This window comes from Phasianus colchicus, chromosome 29 (assembly GCF_987193195.1).
Source record: "Phasianus colchicus chromosome 29, bPhaCol1.hap1.1, whole genome shotgun sequence".
Lineage (NCBI taxonomy): Eukaryota > Metazoa > Chordata > Aves > Galliformes > Phasianidae > Phasianus > Phasianus colchicus.
In genome coordinates, this window is record NC_143464.1 from 232,191 (window position 1) to 248,384 (window position 16,194).

The 16,194-nt window shown below is 52.1% G+C and overlaps 1 long non-coding RNA gene and 1 pseudogene across 6 annotated transcripts; one reads left to right on the forward strand and one right to left on the reverse strand.

The window, feature by feature from the left end:
* Positions 1-746: 746 nt before the first annotated feature.
* Positions 747-5,497, reverse strand: LOC149914408 (uncharacterized). 6 transcript variants are annotated; one of them, XR_016460359.1, is made up of 5 exons: positions 5,406-5,497; positions 2,573-3,114; positions 1,888-2,088; positions 1,656-1,761; positions 747-1,015 (listed from the first exon to the last, which is right to left on the reverse strand). It is a non-coding gene; the product is annotated as an uncharacterized LOC149914408 (long non-coding RNA). The 6 variants fall into 6 exon arrangements; XR_016460361.1 differs by having other exon boundaries at positions 1,656-1,758; positions 1,888-3,114; XR_016460357.1 differs by having other exon boundaries at positions 1,888-3,114.
* A 1,046-nt stretch (positions 5,498-6,543) lies between these two features.
* Positions 6,544-15,013, forward strand: LOC149914409 (uncharacterized; annotated as a pseudogene).
* Positions 15,014-16,194: the final 1,181 nt, after the last annotated feature.

The window sequence follows — 16,194 nt, forward strand, 5'->3', positions numbered from 1 at the left end:
AGCTTGGCTTTTCACCTCCACCAGCTCTCCCAGCACTCTTGGATGAATCTCATCTGGCCCCACGGACTTGTGGCAGTCCAGGTGGAACAGTAGGACTCTGTTTCCTCCTGAATTGTGGGGGGGTTATTCCGCTCCCCATCCGAGACTTCCAGGTCAGAGAGCAGAGAACCTGAGAGCTTTTTTTTCACCCTTGGCACTTCACATCCCTTGTGCACTGCAGTCTTCCCTTCCCTGAAGCTGCTCTCCCCATAAATTGTTGGCAGGGGTCTAAAGCCACCAGTCCTGCGGTTAGGATTTTGTGAAAGGGGTGCGCCATTTGGTGTTGGGGTGCAATTTTCTGTTAAAGGAGTTAAATCTTCGGGCCTTGGGTTCAGGCATTTGCTAAAGGGGTGCAGCCTTTTGTTCTTGGGGTTATGCTGCTTGGCAGCATTTGGCCTTGGGCTTCTGCTTTTAGTTTTCATTTCTCCTGTTTTGCATCTCTATGCCTCTCCAGGACTCCCTAGCAGAGACACTTTTTCTTTGCTGCAGCCTTCATGGACAAACTCCACTGAGCACAAGAGATCTGTGCAGACGCAGCAGCAGACATCTGTGCGCAGAGGGACACTGCTCATCCCATTTCTCCTCCTAGCTACGTCTCGTCCCACTCAGTGTGTCTTGAGGGGGTGAATCTCTGTCCACCTCCTGAGTCGCGCCTCCCCTGGTCAGCAAAGGGTCACTACTGCAATGGAGTCATCCAAACTCAGAGGAATAATACACATCCATTTATTGAGAGCTTTCTTAACAGCCAGCAACAACCAATTGGAGGTAACACTGGCCAATGGGCTAATTGCAATGAATAAGCGGTAGAGGTAAACAAAGAGTCAAATAAGAGATGGCAAAGAGAAAAGGCAGAAAATGGGGAAAGAGGGACAGACAGCAAAGCACTCGTAGATCCAGCCACGTGCCGGTGTCAGGTGTGGATCTTCAGTCTGATGGGTCATCGCAGGTGGTGCTGTTCAGCTGGCAACGACGATCCCTGCATTCCAAAAAACAGAGACTTAAAGTGGCAGACAGAAGAGTGCCTAACAAAGATGTAAAGACAATTTCAGCTGTGGTTGGTACTGATGGGTACAACCAACCACACAAGGCTGAGCACGCTCTCCTGTCTCTATTCCAATTCTAGAAATACCCAGCACAGCCCCGTATTCTCTTGCTTTCATTTACTTCCATGAGCCATTTTAAAATGCACGTCGCTATAGGCTGGCTCAAGCTCTAGGGCCTAAAGTCACAGCCTGAGAGGCTTACACCAGCCCAGGGCCTAAAGCCACAGCCCGAGAGGCCAGCACCAGCCTAGGGCTTAAAGCCACAGCTTGAAAGGTAGAGAGGCTGGCATTGTCCCCGAGGCCTAAAGCCACAGCTGGAAAGGCTCGGACCAGCCACAACCCCAGTCCCGAAGCCACAAACCCCAGCCCAAGAGGCTGGCTGACATCAGATCCAGTGTCAAAACATCCCACGCAGTGTTAGCTGGGAGGGGAATTGCCCTCTGCGCTAGGAAGCAGACTGAATGCCAAGAGCTGTGTCTGAGGAACAGCCACGATCAGGTCGAGAGCTTGTGGGTCAAATCAAGGATCGGTCCGGTAAAGGGCACCGAGTGGTTGGGGTCTGCTACAGCCCACCTGATCAGGAGGAGGCTGTTGACGAGACTTTCTTGCTTCAGCTGCAGGAGGTGTTGTGCTTACAGGCTCTTGTCCTGATGGGGGATTTCAGCCACCCAGATACCTGCTGGGAGAGCGGCACAGCGGGTGGCAGACAATCCAGGAGATTCCTGGAGTCTGTCAAGGATAACCTCCTGGTCCAGGAAATAGATGGACCAACCCGAGGTGAAGCCTTACCAGACCTGGTGCTCACCAATGCAGAGGAGAGTGTTAGAGAGGCTAAGACTGGAGGCAGCCTGGGCTGTGCTGACATGCCTTGGTGGAGTTTGTGATCTTGAAGAATGCAGGCCTGGCAAAAAGTGGAGCAGGACTCTCAACTTCATGAGAGCAAACTTCTGGCTGCATGGTTTCCTCTTGTGCTTTACTGTCACCTTCCTTTGTGCCCACCACTGATCTGCAATGGTAAGTAAGTAAGTAAGTAAGTAAGGCCTGAGTGGCCAAATGTTGGTCCGTGCAGTCCATGATGGTGCTGCACATGGCCTGGTGAGTATTTTGCAACCTGCCCCTGCGTCTTCCTGCCCACTCTGTAGCTGTGGAACTGACAACCTCGATCTTTCTCCCACCTCATTACCTGACCCAACTCTGGTCTCTGATGGAAAAAGAGATCACAGCATTTAACGGGAGCTTCTCTTATCTGTTTGTGATTCTAGATGACTACACCGGTTCTTTTAAGCCAGTGTTCTGGTCAGACACAGCTTTTGTTCCTGAGGTGGAACGCAGAGGTAAATCACTGCCAGGACAGAACCTTTCAGGCTCCCCCTACCGTTCTCTTTTCCTCCCCTCTCCGTCTCCTTTCAGTTCTCTTCCCCTCCCCGTCCCCAGACAGTTCCACACACAGATTGCTGTGTATCAGCACAGTGCCACTGCAGGACCAGCACCTATGGGTGAGACGCTGCTGTGTGGAAGGGAGAGGAGGGTGCCGTGGAGCGATCCCTCGTTGTTCCCATCTGGAGATGGATATGGATGTGTCTGACACGAGCTGCTCTGTCCTGTTTGTTTACAGATGCGAGTGGAGATGAATGGGATGCAGAATCCCAGCCGGCTCCCCGGACGGAAGCTCTAGCAGATGGCATGGGTATGTCATGGCTTTTTACTTCCTTTGCGAGCTTTCACCTCACAGCCCTAATGTGAGCCAGCCACACCTGCAGGAGTGAGAGCACAGAGCTGCACGTGCGTGCCCTGTCCCTGCACCATCCCTGGTACCATCTGTTCCTCAGATGGCACTGTGCCATCACGCAGTGACACAGACTGTGGTGTATGATGGAAAGCTCTCATGGTTCTTTGCTTGCAGAAGTGCCTCCAGAGCAGAGCTGCTTCCTGTGCCGGACTCCCGCTGGTATCCCAGGGGTGGGTAGTCTGTCTGGGTGGACTTCACCAAACAGAGTGCTATGTTCAGTAGCTGGCTCATCCTGTTCAGGTCCTGTGGGACAGAGAGGGAAGTTGGTAAGACAAAGATATTTTCAGAGGTTTTCTCACATTCTACAGACAGTCACGATGGAGAATGCAGCTCCTGGTGGGTATATTTCTGTCTGTTTACCAGAGGGCTCGGAAACCAACATTCTACACATGTGGAAAACACTGATGTCTTCTGAGAAGTAGTGCCTCCTGAAGATAACATCTTCCTGATGAGAGCAGATATTTACAGTCCCACTCTGCTTCCTTCTTTCTAAAGAGATCAACTGAGAGCCTGTGGATGAGCCTGAGTGTGTCAGGAGGACAGCAGCTGCATGCTGCTCTTCTCCCATGAGGACACAGAGGACGTTCAAGTGGCTGGTGCTCCACTTCAAGGTAAAGGCCATGCACAGAGTTCTGTGGCTGGCGGTTAGAGGTTGCTCCCCTCCCACCGGCTTCCCAGGGACTTAGGAACTTTGTCCTTTGGGAACAAAGCCGCCTGAACCACACTCAGCAGACAGCAAGAAGCAGCAGCAATCTTCCTCCCACAGTCCCTGCATCCCAGGGAAGCGTTGTTCCAGGAGGCCACAGAAATGAAACACAACATTTCATGGCAGTGTCAGAGCTCTGATGAGATTGCCAGTCAGGCACAAGGCACAGCAGTGACCACCATTGTTCCTTCAGGTTGCGGGTGCTGAAGAACACGCAGCTCATGAAGAACATGCAGAAGCGCACAGCGTCCCTGTGGAAGATGTCTCCATGTTCTCCTCCAAAGGCACTCTGCTTTGTTTGCTTTGTTTGTTGCTGTGCTCCTTGTAAGGATTCTGTACTGCATTTGTATCCAGCAGCAGAGGCAGAAACACCAGTGAGCTGCTCCACCACCTCCATCCCACCACGCTCTTTATTCCAGCACCACTCTGTGTGGTGCTGGGAGGAAGGAGAGTGGGAGGCTCTCCCGTGCCCTCAGCAGTTCCTCTCTCTGCAGGCACCTCATGGAATCTGCCAAAGCCCAGTGTGCTGCCTGCAAGGGTTCATGGCATCTGGACAACGAGCCGGCCCCAGACAAAGCAGAGAACAGGTGGGCTCGGCCCCAGCGGCCTCCACATGTGTTAAGACATCCAGCCTAGGTGCTGTGGAGCCCCAGCACATCCTCCCCCTCAGACCAGAGAGCACCCCAGCTCCGCTGTCCCCAGCGCAGCCCCTGTGGCCCCCCAGCCCAGCCTACATCCCCCTGGCCACGCAGAAGAGATCGAGTCGCCCCAAGCCCCGCTGGGCACTGTGACCATCCCTGCTCCCATCCTCCAGCAGATGGCAGCCGTCCCCCTGGCGTAGGGTGCGGGGACCACATCCCACACCTGGACAACCACTGCTGCCGCCAGCTGAGGCTTTCCAGATTGCTCGTGCAATAGTGAACAAAAGAGCTATTTCTTAACTCTGCTGGCTGTGCCACATTCTGCTTAATTCTCCCAGAATACATTTACACTGGCTTCTCTTCAGAGCAAGAAGTTTCCACACTACACCTGCGCAGTGCACAAGTCATAGCGACCTCGTAGGTATTTGAGATCATGGAGCAGATCTTCCCAGATGATGTGTTAAGGCAGCTGAGAGATGAAGAAGTGATCCAGGACAGCCAGCATGGCTGCACCAAGGGCAGATTGTGCCTGATCCACCTGGTGCCTTCTGTGATGCAGTGTCGGCACTGATGGACAACAGGAGGGCAACTGATGTCATCTCCCTGGACTTGTGCAAGGCCCTTGCTGTGGTCCCACACCACTTCCCTCTCTCTAAGTTGCAGTGCTTAACCACCCCCTCTCTGTATAGACGTTTTTCCTGATACCCAACCTGGCACAACTTGAGGCCATTCCCCTCGTCCTGTCACTGGTGAGAAGAGACCAGCCCCCAGGACCCGACACTCAGCCCTATTGAATCTCATAGTTTGCCTCAGCCCACTGACCAATCTGTCCAGGTCCCTCTGCAGTGCCTTTCTCCCCTCCAGCAGATCAACACTCCCTCCCAGCTTGGTGTCATCTGCAAACTTACTGAGGATGAACTCAATCCCCTCATCAAGATTATTGATAAAGACGTTAAATACAAGTGGTCCCAGCACTGAGCCATGGGGGACACCACTCGTGACTGGCCGCCAGCTGAGTTCAGCTCCATTGACCACAACTCTTTGGGCCCGGCCATCCAGACAGTGTTTCACCCAGCAGAGCGTACGCCCATCCAAACCATGGGCACCCAGCTTCTCCACGAGGATGTTGTGGGGGACAGTGTCAAAGGATTTACTGAAGTCCAGGTAGACCAAATCAACAGCCTCACCTTCATCCACTAAGCGGGTCACCTTGTCAGAGAATGACATCACGTTTGTCAAGCGGGATTTACCATTCGTATGATCTCAGGAGGCTTTAAACCAACTGCTGAAAGGATATGGAAAGGACACATGAGTATGTCATCCCCGTGTCACGGTACGTCATAAGCCCCGTGCATGTTCTACGTTTCTTATGCCCTCCATCATTCTCACAGCCATACACGGGGCTTTGGGGAGCCGACGTTTCCGTTGTTGTTGGGGGTCCTGCTGCCACCTTGAGGTACTGAGCCGAACTGCCACCGTCTGTGTGAAACGAGGAAAAAATACAATTCTGAACCCACAGCACCTCAAAGTCCCTTCGAGACACCCCGACCACAGCCCCCGCTGCCCCTTACAAACCTCAGGAGTGCCAGCAGCACCTCGTGCCTTAGGATGGGGTGCATTTTCGGTGCCTGGTGCATTTCGCGAGGATGCGCTCATCTCCTGCATCGTGATCATTGGCAAAAATGTCCAACGGCACTGACCAGAGCTGGGGGCTCAGCGCTGGCACGCAGGGAAACCTGCTGTGCTGCAGCGTGAGCCTCCGGCACTGCTGCTGGGCACCGCCGGGCACAGCCTGGCTCCGTCCTCTCCGCACCTCCCTGCGGGGACTGATGGCCGTGCCCGGGATCCCCCGAGCCTCCTCTTCTGCAGGCTGAGCCGCCCCAGCTCTGCCAGAATCCCACCCCAGCCATTTCCCACGCGGTGCTGAGGAGGGGAGGGGATGCGGGGGAAGGAAAGGCGCTGGTGGGTGCAGTCCTACGACACGGCCATTTGAGCTGCCCTGTCCTCACCCAGCGGTGGGCACAGGGATGGGGGGGTCTTTGGAGCTGCAGATACGACTGCACACAGAAGCGCTGAAAAACGAACGCTAAACATTTAATCGTTGAACACACAGAGCAGTAAACAGAGGAATGACCGCGTTCCCAACCAGCTCCCACCCTGACAATCATCCCCCCTCGCGGCTTCCCTCCTCGGGGCCAACTCGAAGCGGCTCCACGTCGGCTTCACGCAGCTCCGGGAGCTGCGCGCGGGGACAGACAGACGGGCAGATGGAAAACGGCACCTGGGGACTGCAGCTGCGGGGCAGCAGCCGAAGGCTCTCGCTGACTCCGTGCCGGGCTCGAACGCGCCTCGATCCGCGCGATCTCTCCCTCTCTTTCGGGGCTGCCCGGCTCAGCCAGGAGCCGCTCCCGGACGCCGGCGGGTCCCGCCGCTCGCGGTCAGCCGCCGCTTCTCGCAGCCCGGCGGCGCAACGACGGCGGACGGCTCGGTTCCGACGGGGGACGGATGGGGCCGGCGGCGGTGCCCCGCGCCGCCTTCCCCCGACCGCCCGGCGTCCCCGAGGCACGGGGCAGGCGGCGGCGGGGACCCGGGGCGGCGGGGACCCGGGGCGGTGGAGCGGGCGGTCGGGGGAAGGCGGCGCGGAGGCACCGCCACGTTCCCCGCACGGAGCCCCGCGGCCGCGGCCGCCATTGGCGGAGAGCCAGCGCTCGGCCCCGCCTCCTTCGCTCTCCCATTGGTCAGTCCGCCGGATGGGGCGGGCGCTCCGCGCGGGGTCCTTTCCGTCGCGCCGTCGCGCCGTCATTGCGTCATCCTCGCGCGCGTCCCGCCCGGCCCCGGCTCAGCTGCCCGCGGCGCCGCTCCGCTTCCAGGGCTCCGGGGCGGCCGGGCCCCGGCTGCGGTTGCGGGAGGAGGAGGGCGGGAACGTGGGGGACCGCAGCGAGCCCGCGCCCGCGCCGCCACGCCCTGCCCCGCTCCGTGCGGGCCTTGCTGGAGAGCGGCAAGCGCGGGCTGGCGGCTGCCCGGGCGCAGGGGGGGGAGCGGGGCGTCCGGGCGGGCGGCGGGGCCCGGCGATGGCGTGGGGAACCCGCTGGATACGGGCGGCTCCGGGGCACCTTGGCGTCCCGCTGCAGGCGGCGGTCGCGGCAGTTCGGTTAGTTCAGCCCCACGCGGATCGCCTTCTCGGGCTCCTCGCTGGGCGCCGACGGCCGCGCTCCCGCCCGGGGCAAGCGGTGCCGGCCCGAGGCCGGCGCTGTGCGGGGCGGGGCTGAGCGCGGGGCGATCAGCTGCTGCTGCTGCTGCTGCTGCTCGGCCGGCTTCTCGGCCGCCTGCGCAAGGCGCGCTGCTGGCTCGCGTTCAGCCGAGCGTCGGCCCGCAGCTCCGGATCCTTTTCCTCCACGCGGCCTTCCGGCCGCTCTGCCCCAAGCCCGCAGCGATGCCTGGGGTCGTTGTGACCAACGTGCGGGACCCGGCGTGTGGTGGTGTTGAACCTCGTGCTGTTGGCATCAGCCGTCAATCGGCCTGACCGGAGCCCTCTGCAGGGTCTTGGAATCCTTAGGCAGATTATAGGAGGATGCCAGAGCCGAGGGGCGATGGGAGGCAGGGAGGGGAGCATCCTGCCGTGCCACCAGCAGCCCGGGGACCACGTGCTGTGGGTGCCGGCATGAAGCTCCTCCATCCGTCAGCACAGGAGCAGCAGTTCTGGCTGCAGCGGCAGGAACTCAGCGCAGCCCTGCAGAGAGCGGTCCGGCAGCACGAGAAGAAGATGACGGCCGTGGAGTGTGAGAGCCTCAGCAGCGTCTGCAGCCTGCGAGGAGCTGAGCGGGGCTGGGAAGAGGAAGTTTGGATGTGGTGCTCCAGGACATGATTTAGAGGAGGGTTGTTAGAGTTGGGGTACTTTGGTCAGGTCGTGGTTGGACGCGATGCTCTTGAAGGTCTTTTCCAACGTGAGCGATTCTGTGATTCTGCAGGGACACAGTGTGTTGGACTGCTGTTTGTTGCAGAGCACCAGCACAGGGCAGGACTGGGGACTGGGAAGATCACAGAAACACCAAGGTTAGAGAAGACCTGTAAGATCATCCAGTCCAACCGTCCACCTATTACCAATAGTTCTCACTAAACCATATCCCTCAACACGAAATCCAAAAGTTCCTTGAATACCTCCAGGGTCGGTGACTCCACCACCTCCGTGGGCAGCCCATTCCACTGCCTGACCACTCTTTGAGAGAAGTAGTATTTCCTAATGTCCAGCATAAATCTCCCCTGGTGCAGCTTGAAGCCATTCCCTCTAGTTCTGTCACCAGTTACATGAGAGAAGAGGCTAACCCCCAGCTCACTACAACCTCACTTCAGGTAGTTATAGAGAGCAATAAGGTCTGCCCTGAGCCTCCTCTTCTCCACACTAGCTGCTAATGGATCGCTCCATTAATGCAAAATTGCTGTAATTAAGAGCAGCTCCTGCACAAGACTGGGCACTGAGACCTTTGTGTCTGTGGGTGATTCTCCAGCAGGTTCTGTGTTAGCTGCACGGGGCTGCTTTCCTTTCTAAGGCTTGGGAACAGATGACAGCACTCTGATCAGAGTGATGGTGTCCTGCTCCGAAAAAGGATCTTTTTAGATCTGCTCTTCTTACCTGTATCCTCTCTTCTGTTCTGCCCTCTTTCTTCTCCCCTCTCATTAATCACTGTTCTTCCCCCTTACAAGCTCCTCTCTTCCCTTTTTCCTTTGTTCTGCTCAATCTTTTCTCTCCTCTCCTTCTCTCCTCTCCTCTTTGTTGGCAAGAGGGCTCCGAGCTCCCTTGCTGGTGCGGAGAGGCTCAGACTCCCTTGCTGGTGCAGAAGGAACGATGAAGGACCTTTACTGAAGATGCTTACAACCTTTTATACCCGTGCAACAGCAACTTACATGTAGGAAGCAGGAGCCTCGTGTGTGTTTACATCTGGCTCAAGTTACTGCTAAGCTTCTTTACTCATTAGCAAGATAATGACTTTCTTTATCCCACATCTCCCCCTTTTCTATTAAGAGAAAAAGAAGCACGGTTCAAAAACAATCCTAAAAGTAGCTAAACTAAAATTAATACACTGAACAAGGATGGGTTCTTTAGAGTACAAACAGCAGTCCATATTAACCAGTCCCAACGATTCCAATTCTTATGATTCCTTGGTGACACAGTTGACAAAGTGCATCTTGTCGCTGTGAGTCCAAACCACTGATGAAAGTGCTGTGGTCACGTTACAGCAGATGATGAGACGGATGGCCAGACCCCCCAGATTCACATGAGCACCCACTGGACACCCCAGGACTCCTCTGGGACATCCCCAGACCCTTCTGGATGACTCCAGGACCACTCAGACCCACATGAGAACTCCCTGGACCCTACCAGACCCTGCTGGGCCATTTCCCAATCAGCCCAGGGACTCCTCAGAGCTCTTGGGCCCATAGTGGGAACTTCCAGATCCTTCCATGGTGCCACAGGACCAACCCGGGGACTCCCTGGACACCCCAAGGTCCCTCTGGGATATCTCCAGACTCTTCTGATTGAGTCCAGAAGAGCCCCCTGGAGCCCCCAAACCTCTCTAGGATGTCTCATGCAGATCCTTCTGCATGATTCCAAGGGGGGGGGTAAGAGGGGATAAAGGAGGGTGTGGGTGGGGCGAGAAAGGGGTCAGTGTGGCTTTTTTGGGCTGGAAAGGGAGGTTGTGTGGAATCTAGGGGGGGAAGGTGTGAGTGAGTGGGACTGCTGTGGGGTGTAAAGAGGATCTGGTGATGGAGGGAGAGGTGGAATGGGGAAACTGGGGAGTTGTGGGGAGCTTCTATAGTAAAGGAAGTCTAGGGGCAGAGTGTGGGGGATGGGGGGGAAAGCAGAGGTTCTGACACAGTGCCTGTTCAACAGCTCCCCTTTGTGTCCCTTCCCAGGGAGAAACCACAATTTGGGCCTGAATGACACTGGGCACACAGCTTCCTTCTTAGCTTGACGTCAAGACACCTTGCTGACACAGATCTTCTGTAAGAGATGCAAGGTTAGTTTGGAAATCCATGAGCTTCTCTAAGGTCATGCGTTACATCGAAGATCTAAAGGTAATCACAGAATCATAGCATAGCCTGGGTTGAAAAGGACCACAATGACCATCTAGTTTCAACCCCCTGCCATGTGCAGGGACACCGTCCACCAGACCAGGCTGCCCTGAGCCACGTCCAGCCTGGCCTCGAATGTCCCAAAGGATGGGGCATCCACGTCCTCTATGGGCTACCTTTTAAAATGCCTCACCACCGTCTGAATGCAAAACGTCCCCCTGATATCTAAACTAAATCTCCCCTGTCTCAATTTAAAACCATTCCCCATTATCCTGTCATTATCCACCCTCGTAAACATCTGTTCCCCCTCCAGTTTAAACGTTTCCTTCAAGTCCTGGGAGGTCTCCCGGAGCCTTCTCTTCTCCAAGCTGAACAAGCCCCGGTCCCTCGTTGCACCAAGAATGCCTCGGCGGCTGCATTTCCCTCGTCCCCCACCAGGGGGCGCTGCTCCCCATCCAGCTCAGCACGCACCCTGCGCTCACTTCCAGGGGGCGTTCTCAGCAGCGTGCGCCCTTTGCACCGGGCAGCCCGGGCTGCGCTTTACTGACGTGCTGCTCGGCCGCGTTCACAACGTGTGCTCCAGTCAGCCCGCAGGCTGTCGGCTTTTCAGCGTCTATTACAGAGCCCAGTGCCGGAGCTGGTGTGCGCTAAAGGCACCTGCAGCTGCCGGGACAGCCTGAAGAAAAGCCTCGGGAGGGGTTTGCACGACCCCAGGTGAGCCGTCAGCCCGGCGCTAAGCGCACAGAAGGGAACGCTGGAAGGGCCGCTAGAGGCAGATGTTGCCTGCTGGGTCCCCGAAGGGAAACTGCGGGCTGCCGGGGAGAGAGAGGGGAGTGGAAATTCCCCCGTTGGAGGCTTCACATTCAGACACTCCAAAGGAGGAGTTGAAAGCTGCCATCAATCCATGCTGAAGTGTAGCATCGGATAAATACACAGAAACAAAGTGTCGCTGGGAATAAAAGGAAAGGCATAAGAATGAGGGAGAAGCGTAGTGCAGAATGCATGGACACAAGGAGAAGTCAGAACCGCTCCTTTGCGATGTGCGCAGAAGAAGCCGCTTCTTGATGAAAAGCATCCGGCTGAAGTCGCCCTTTCTCGGCATGCGAGAGAGACGAGACCGCTGCTGAAGACAGAAAGCGGCATTCGGGGAGAACCGCGATTTCTTGGCCAGCAACTGCAAACTCTCCGTAGTGGTTCAGCGACAGTGCTGCTTTCGACCCAGGAGAGCGAAATATCGAAATTGCTATGCAGAGAACGTGCGATTTCAGAATACTGCATTTCCTGAAAACCGGGGTTTTTTTCTCCGTAGGAAAGAATCCACATCTCTCAACTTTCTGTAACGTCCTCCCTGAAAGCACCACGTGTGTCTCTCCTGGAACTTCTAGCTGCCTTATTAGAGGGGCTTTTCCCTTCTACTCTGTTCGTCACAGAATGCTGAAGTGTAGCATCGGAAAAACCGAGAAAAACGAAATGTTGCTAGGAATCAAGGGACAGACATAAGAATGATGGAGAAAAGCGTAGTGCAGAATGCATGGACACAAGAAGTCAGAACCGCTCCTTTGCGATGTGCGCAGAAGAAGCCGCTCGTCCAAGAAAAGCATCCGGCTGATGTCTGTCTTTCTCGGCATCCGAGAAAGACGAGATCGCTGTTGAAGTCTGAAAGTGGTATTCGGGGAGAAAACCGATTTAACGGGCAGCAACTGCAAACTCTCCGTAGAGATAATGTCATTGGATTGGAGAAATGTGGTATTTCGGGGAGATAATGTCCTAATTTGGGGAGAAGATGCCGTTCAGTGAGGGGGAAGCATGCATTTCTGAGCGAAAATCTCCTATTTAGGGTGAAAGTGTCATCTTGCTAACCAACTTCATGGAGAAATTATGAGGTATTTTTATGAAACCTGGTATTCCCTGGAAAGAGTATATCTGTGATCAAATGCCATATTTCTGGGAGAGAACATCTGATGTGGGGGGGAGAAGGTCACGTATGTGTGAGAAAGCTGGTGTTTCTTGGAGAAAATGCCAGGTATTGGTGAGGAAACAGATGCTAAAGAGGGAAAAGGCCATCCCTTTGGGAGAGAAGTGGTATTTCTGGGAGAAAATGCCCCAAATCGGGGAGTAAGTGTCATCCTGAGGCGTGTCATGGAGTAGATTTGGGAGGAAATGGAGGTGTTTCTAAGAGTAGCGGTACTTCTGGGAGAAAATGTCCTGAGTGGGAAAGACAATGTCCTCTTGAGGGAAGAAAACAGGTCTTTCTTACAGCAAATGTCATCCAATTGGGAGAAAATCTCCTCTCTTGGGGAGAAAAGTGGTCTTTCTGAGAGAAGGTGTCCTCTTCTTGGCTGCAAGTGTCCCATTTGGCATTGTCATGGAGGCTTTTTGGGGAGAAAGCGTGTGGCAGTTGTAAGAGAAGGGGTATTTCTGGGAGCAAATCTCCTCTTTTTGGAAGAGAAGGTGAAATTTCCAAGGGAAAAGTGGCATTTCTGGGAGGAAATGACATCGTTGAGGGAGAAAAGTGGGAACCGGTGGGAAAGAATATCTTGTATTGGAGAGCAACGGTGGTCTTTTTGGTGTGCCAAGTGGTCTCTTGAGGAGAAAACGTGGTAAATAGGGGAGACAATGTCCTCTGGAGGAGTGTCAAGTAGTATTTGGGAGAGCAAACGTCAGGTATTTCTCGGAAACCGGCTGTTTCTGGGAGATAGTAGCAGACTTGGTTGGAAAATGACATGTGTTTGTCAGAAAGCTGTTTTTTTTTGGGAAAAGGCCGTATTTTGAAGAATAGGCAGGAATTTCTGGGTGAATGTATGCCATCTTTGGGAGAAACCTGGTCTATGTAGGAGTAAATGTGGTGTATTTTGGAGAAACCTGGTGTATGTGGGAGAAAAGGCCATTGTGATGGGATAAAGTGTGATCTTGAGGAGTGTCAAGTAGTATTCCTGGGATGAAATGGGAGGTATTTCTAAGAGAAGTGGTATATTCTTTTTGGTTTTGGGGAGAAAATGTCCTATTTTGGGGGGCAGAAGCTGGTATTTCTGTGACACTGCCATCTTGATGGGGGTAAGTGTGATCTTGAGGAGAGTAAAGCAGCATTTTTGGTAGAGAATGGGAGCTATTTCTTGGAGTAGTGGTATTTGTGGGGGAAAATGAGTTCTATTGGGGATAAAAATGGTCTAGGTGTGATAAAATGCCACATTTCTGGAAGAAACTGTCCTCTTGAGGAGTGTAATGTTGTATATTCGGGAGGAAATTGAAATATTCATACGAGTCCTGGTATTTCTGAGAGAAAATGTCCTCTGTTTGGAGAAAATGTCATCTTGAGGATTGTATAAGAAGAAAGCTTCATATATTTAAGAGACAACTGGTATTTCTGGCAGAAACACATTTGGGAGATGAAACGGCCGTAGGATTGTTAGGAGTGTGAAGTAGTGTAAATGGGAGGAAATGTGAAGTATTTGTAAGAAAGCTGGTATTTCTGGGAGAAAAGATGGTATGATGGTATTTCCGGGGGAAAATGTCCTCTGTTTCGGGGAATGCTGGTATGTCTGGAAGGAAATCTAATTTGGGAGGAAACTGTGATATGAAGTCTAGAAAAGTATGATGGTAAGTCTCATCCTGTGGAGTGTGAAGTAGTACTTGTGGTAGAAAATGTCATCTGTTTGGGAGAATGGTGATATTTGTGGGAGAAAAGATCGTATTTTTGTTGGAAAAAGTCACCTTTGGCATTGTCATATAGTATTTTGTGGATGAAGCGTGAAGCATATCTAAGAAAAGCTGTTTTTCTGGTAGAAAACTTCATCTGTTTGGGGAGAAGGCTGTTTTTTCAGGGAGCAAGTCTCCTTCTTTGGGGAGGAAATGTCCTCTTTTGGATGGCCGAGTAGTACTTGTGGGAGGAAATGCCACGTATTTGGGAGAAGGGTGGTATTTGTGGGGGGAAATGGCATAGGTCTGGTAGAGAATGTATTCTTGAGGATTAAAACATGATAGTTGTGGTGGAATAGATCATGTGTTTGGGCAAAAAGCAGTATTTCTGGGAGCTAATCTCATTGGATTGGAGAAAGCTGGTATTTCTGGGAGCTAAGGTGTTCTTTTTGGAAGAAGATGCCATCCTCTGGGTGAAAAACGGGAATTTCTGGGAGAAAATGTCATCGAATGAGGAGAAAGCTGGAACTTCAGGGAGCAAATGAGATAAATGAGGGAGAAAAGTGGGAAACGGTGGGAAAGACTGTCTTGTAGAGGAGAGCAACTGCGGTATTTTTGGTGTGCCAAGTGGTCTCGGGGAGAAAATATGGTAAACACGGGAGAAAATGTCCACTGGAGGAGTGTCAAGTAGTATTTTGCAGAGAAAATGTCAGGTATTTCTCAGAAAAGTGCTTTTTCGGGGAGACTTGATCTCTGTGCTCAAATGACATATTTCTGGGAGAAAATGTCTGATGTGGGGGGGAGAAGGTCATGTATCCGTGAGAAAGCTGGTATTTCTGGGAGAAAATGCCAGGTATTGGTGAGAAAACAGATGCTTGAGAGGGAAAAGGCCATATTTTTATTTTTTCTATACATATATAAATGTAAGAAAAGGCCATCTCTTTGGGATCTGGTAAGAAGTGTATATATATAAAAAAAAATAAAAATAGGTATGTTGCTTCCAGACAGTGTTCTTCTACTTTTGAATTAGTTTTGGCTCAAAAACTTCCTGAGTCATGTGGTTCTACTGCATATTTATTGAACTTTAAATGGCTCTTACATATTATTTCCCAGTTTACATTCTTAACCCCACAAAAGCCTTCAGTATTGATAGCATTCTAGTAATAAGCTTAACAGATTGTCATCCCTTTTCCATGCATAATCTCTGTTTTTCTTTGAATCTATCATAATTTGAAGCATAATATATCTTTGCTGAGACTGTGAAAAGTTGATCTCTCCATACTCCATGTCACATGCTGCCAAGAGGTCACCCCGTAGCCTTCTTTTAACCAGGCTGAACAAGTCCATGTCCCTTAGCCTGTCTTTGTAGGGGAGGTGCTCCATCCCTCTATCATCTCTGTGGCTCTCCTCTGGACCTTAACAACTCCCTTTCCTTCTTGTATTGGGGGCCCCAGACCTGAACATAATACTCCAGATAACGCTTAATGCTTGAATCTTTCTACAAATCTGCTCATTTATGATTAGCTGCTATGATTAGCTGTGTCAATGCACACAATGGTAAAATATTCTTACATTCTAAGAAAACATGTCTATTTAAAATTCAGAGTTTAGATAGAAATATAGTGTCTAACTTGTAGATGTCTGAACTGATGAACATTCCTCTGATTATTAATGCAGTAATGCAGCATCTCATTTGAGCCTAAAGAGTTCTGGTCACTCACTCAAATATTTCAAGCACTCGGATGTTTGATGTAGCTGTCAATAGGAATTGCAAAGTCAGAGCTCCACACAACAGATGTCCAGGGTAGCCCTATGGATTTAATTCTGCTTTCTGCAATATAGCTTCACAAGGCTGTGATTAGAATCAACCACTTACATATTCTTATCATTTACTGCATTAGTGCATTAGCAAATATGCAAGTCAGCCTTCAGCTTTTCAGTTTACAGATGATGCGCAATGAAAGCAGAGCGGATTTACTGATTAACTTGTTGGAATAAAAGATACTACAACGTTGCTTCCTTTTACAAGCACTTCTCAGATGTGATCAACCAGCTCCTAAACACATGCAGTGACTTAAGATGTCTTAAGATGATTTAAGACATGTGAGACACAAAAGGATTTTATTTTTTTTTTTTTTTGAAGTAGAGCCAAAGAAAATGAGCTACAGTTGCAAAATAGACTTTCAAGTTGTAAAATAAATATTCAAACAATTTATTTAATACTGGCTACTTTATAAATATCTTACACTGAAACCTGACTTGGGTATA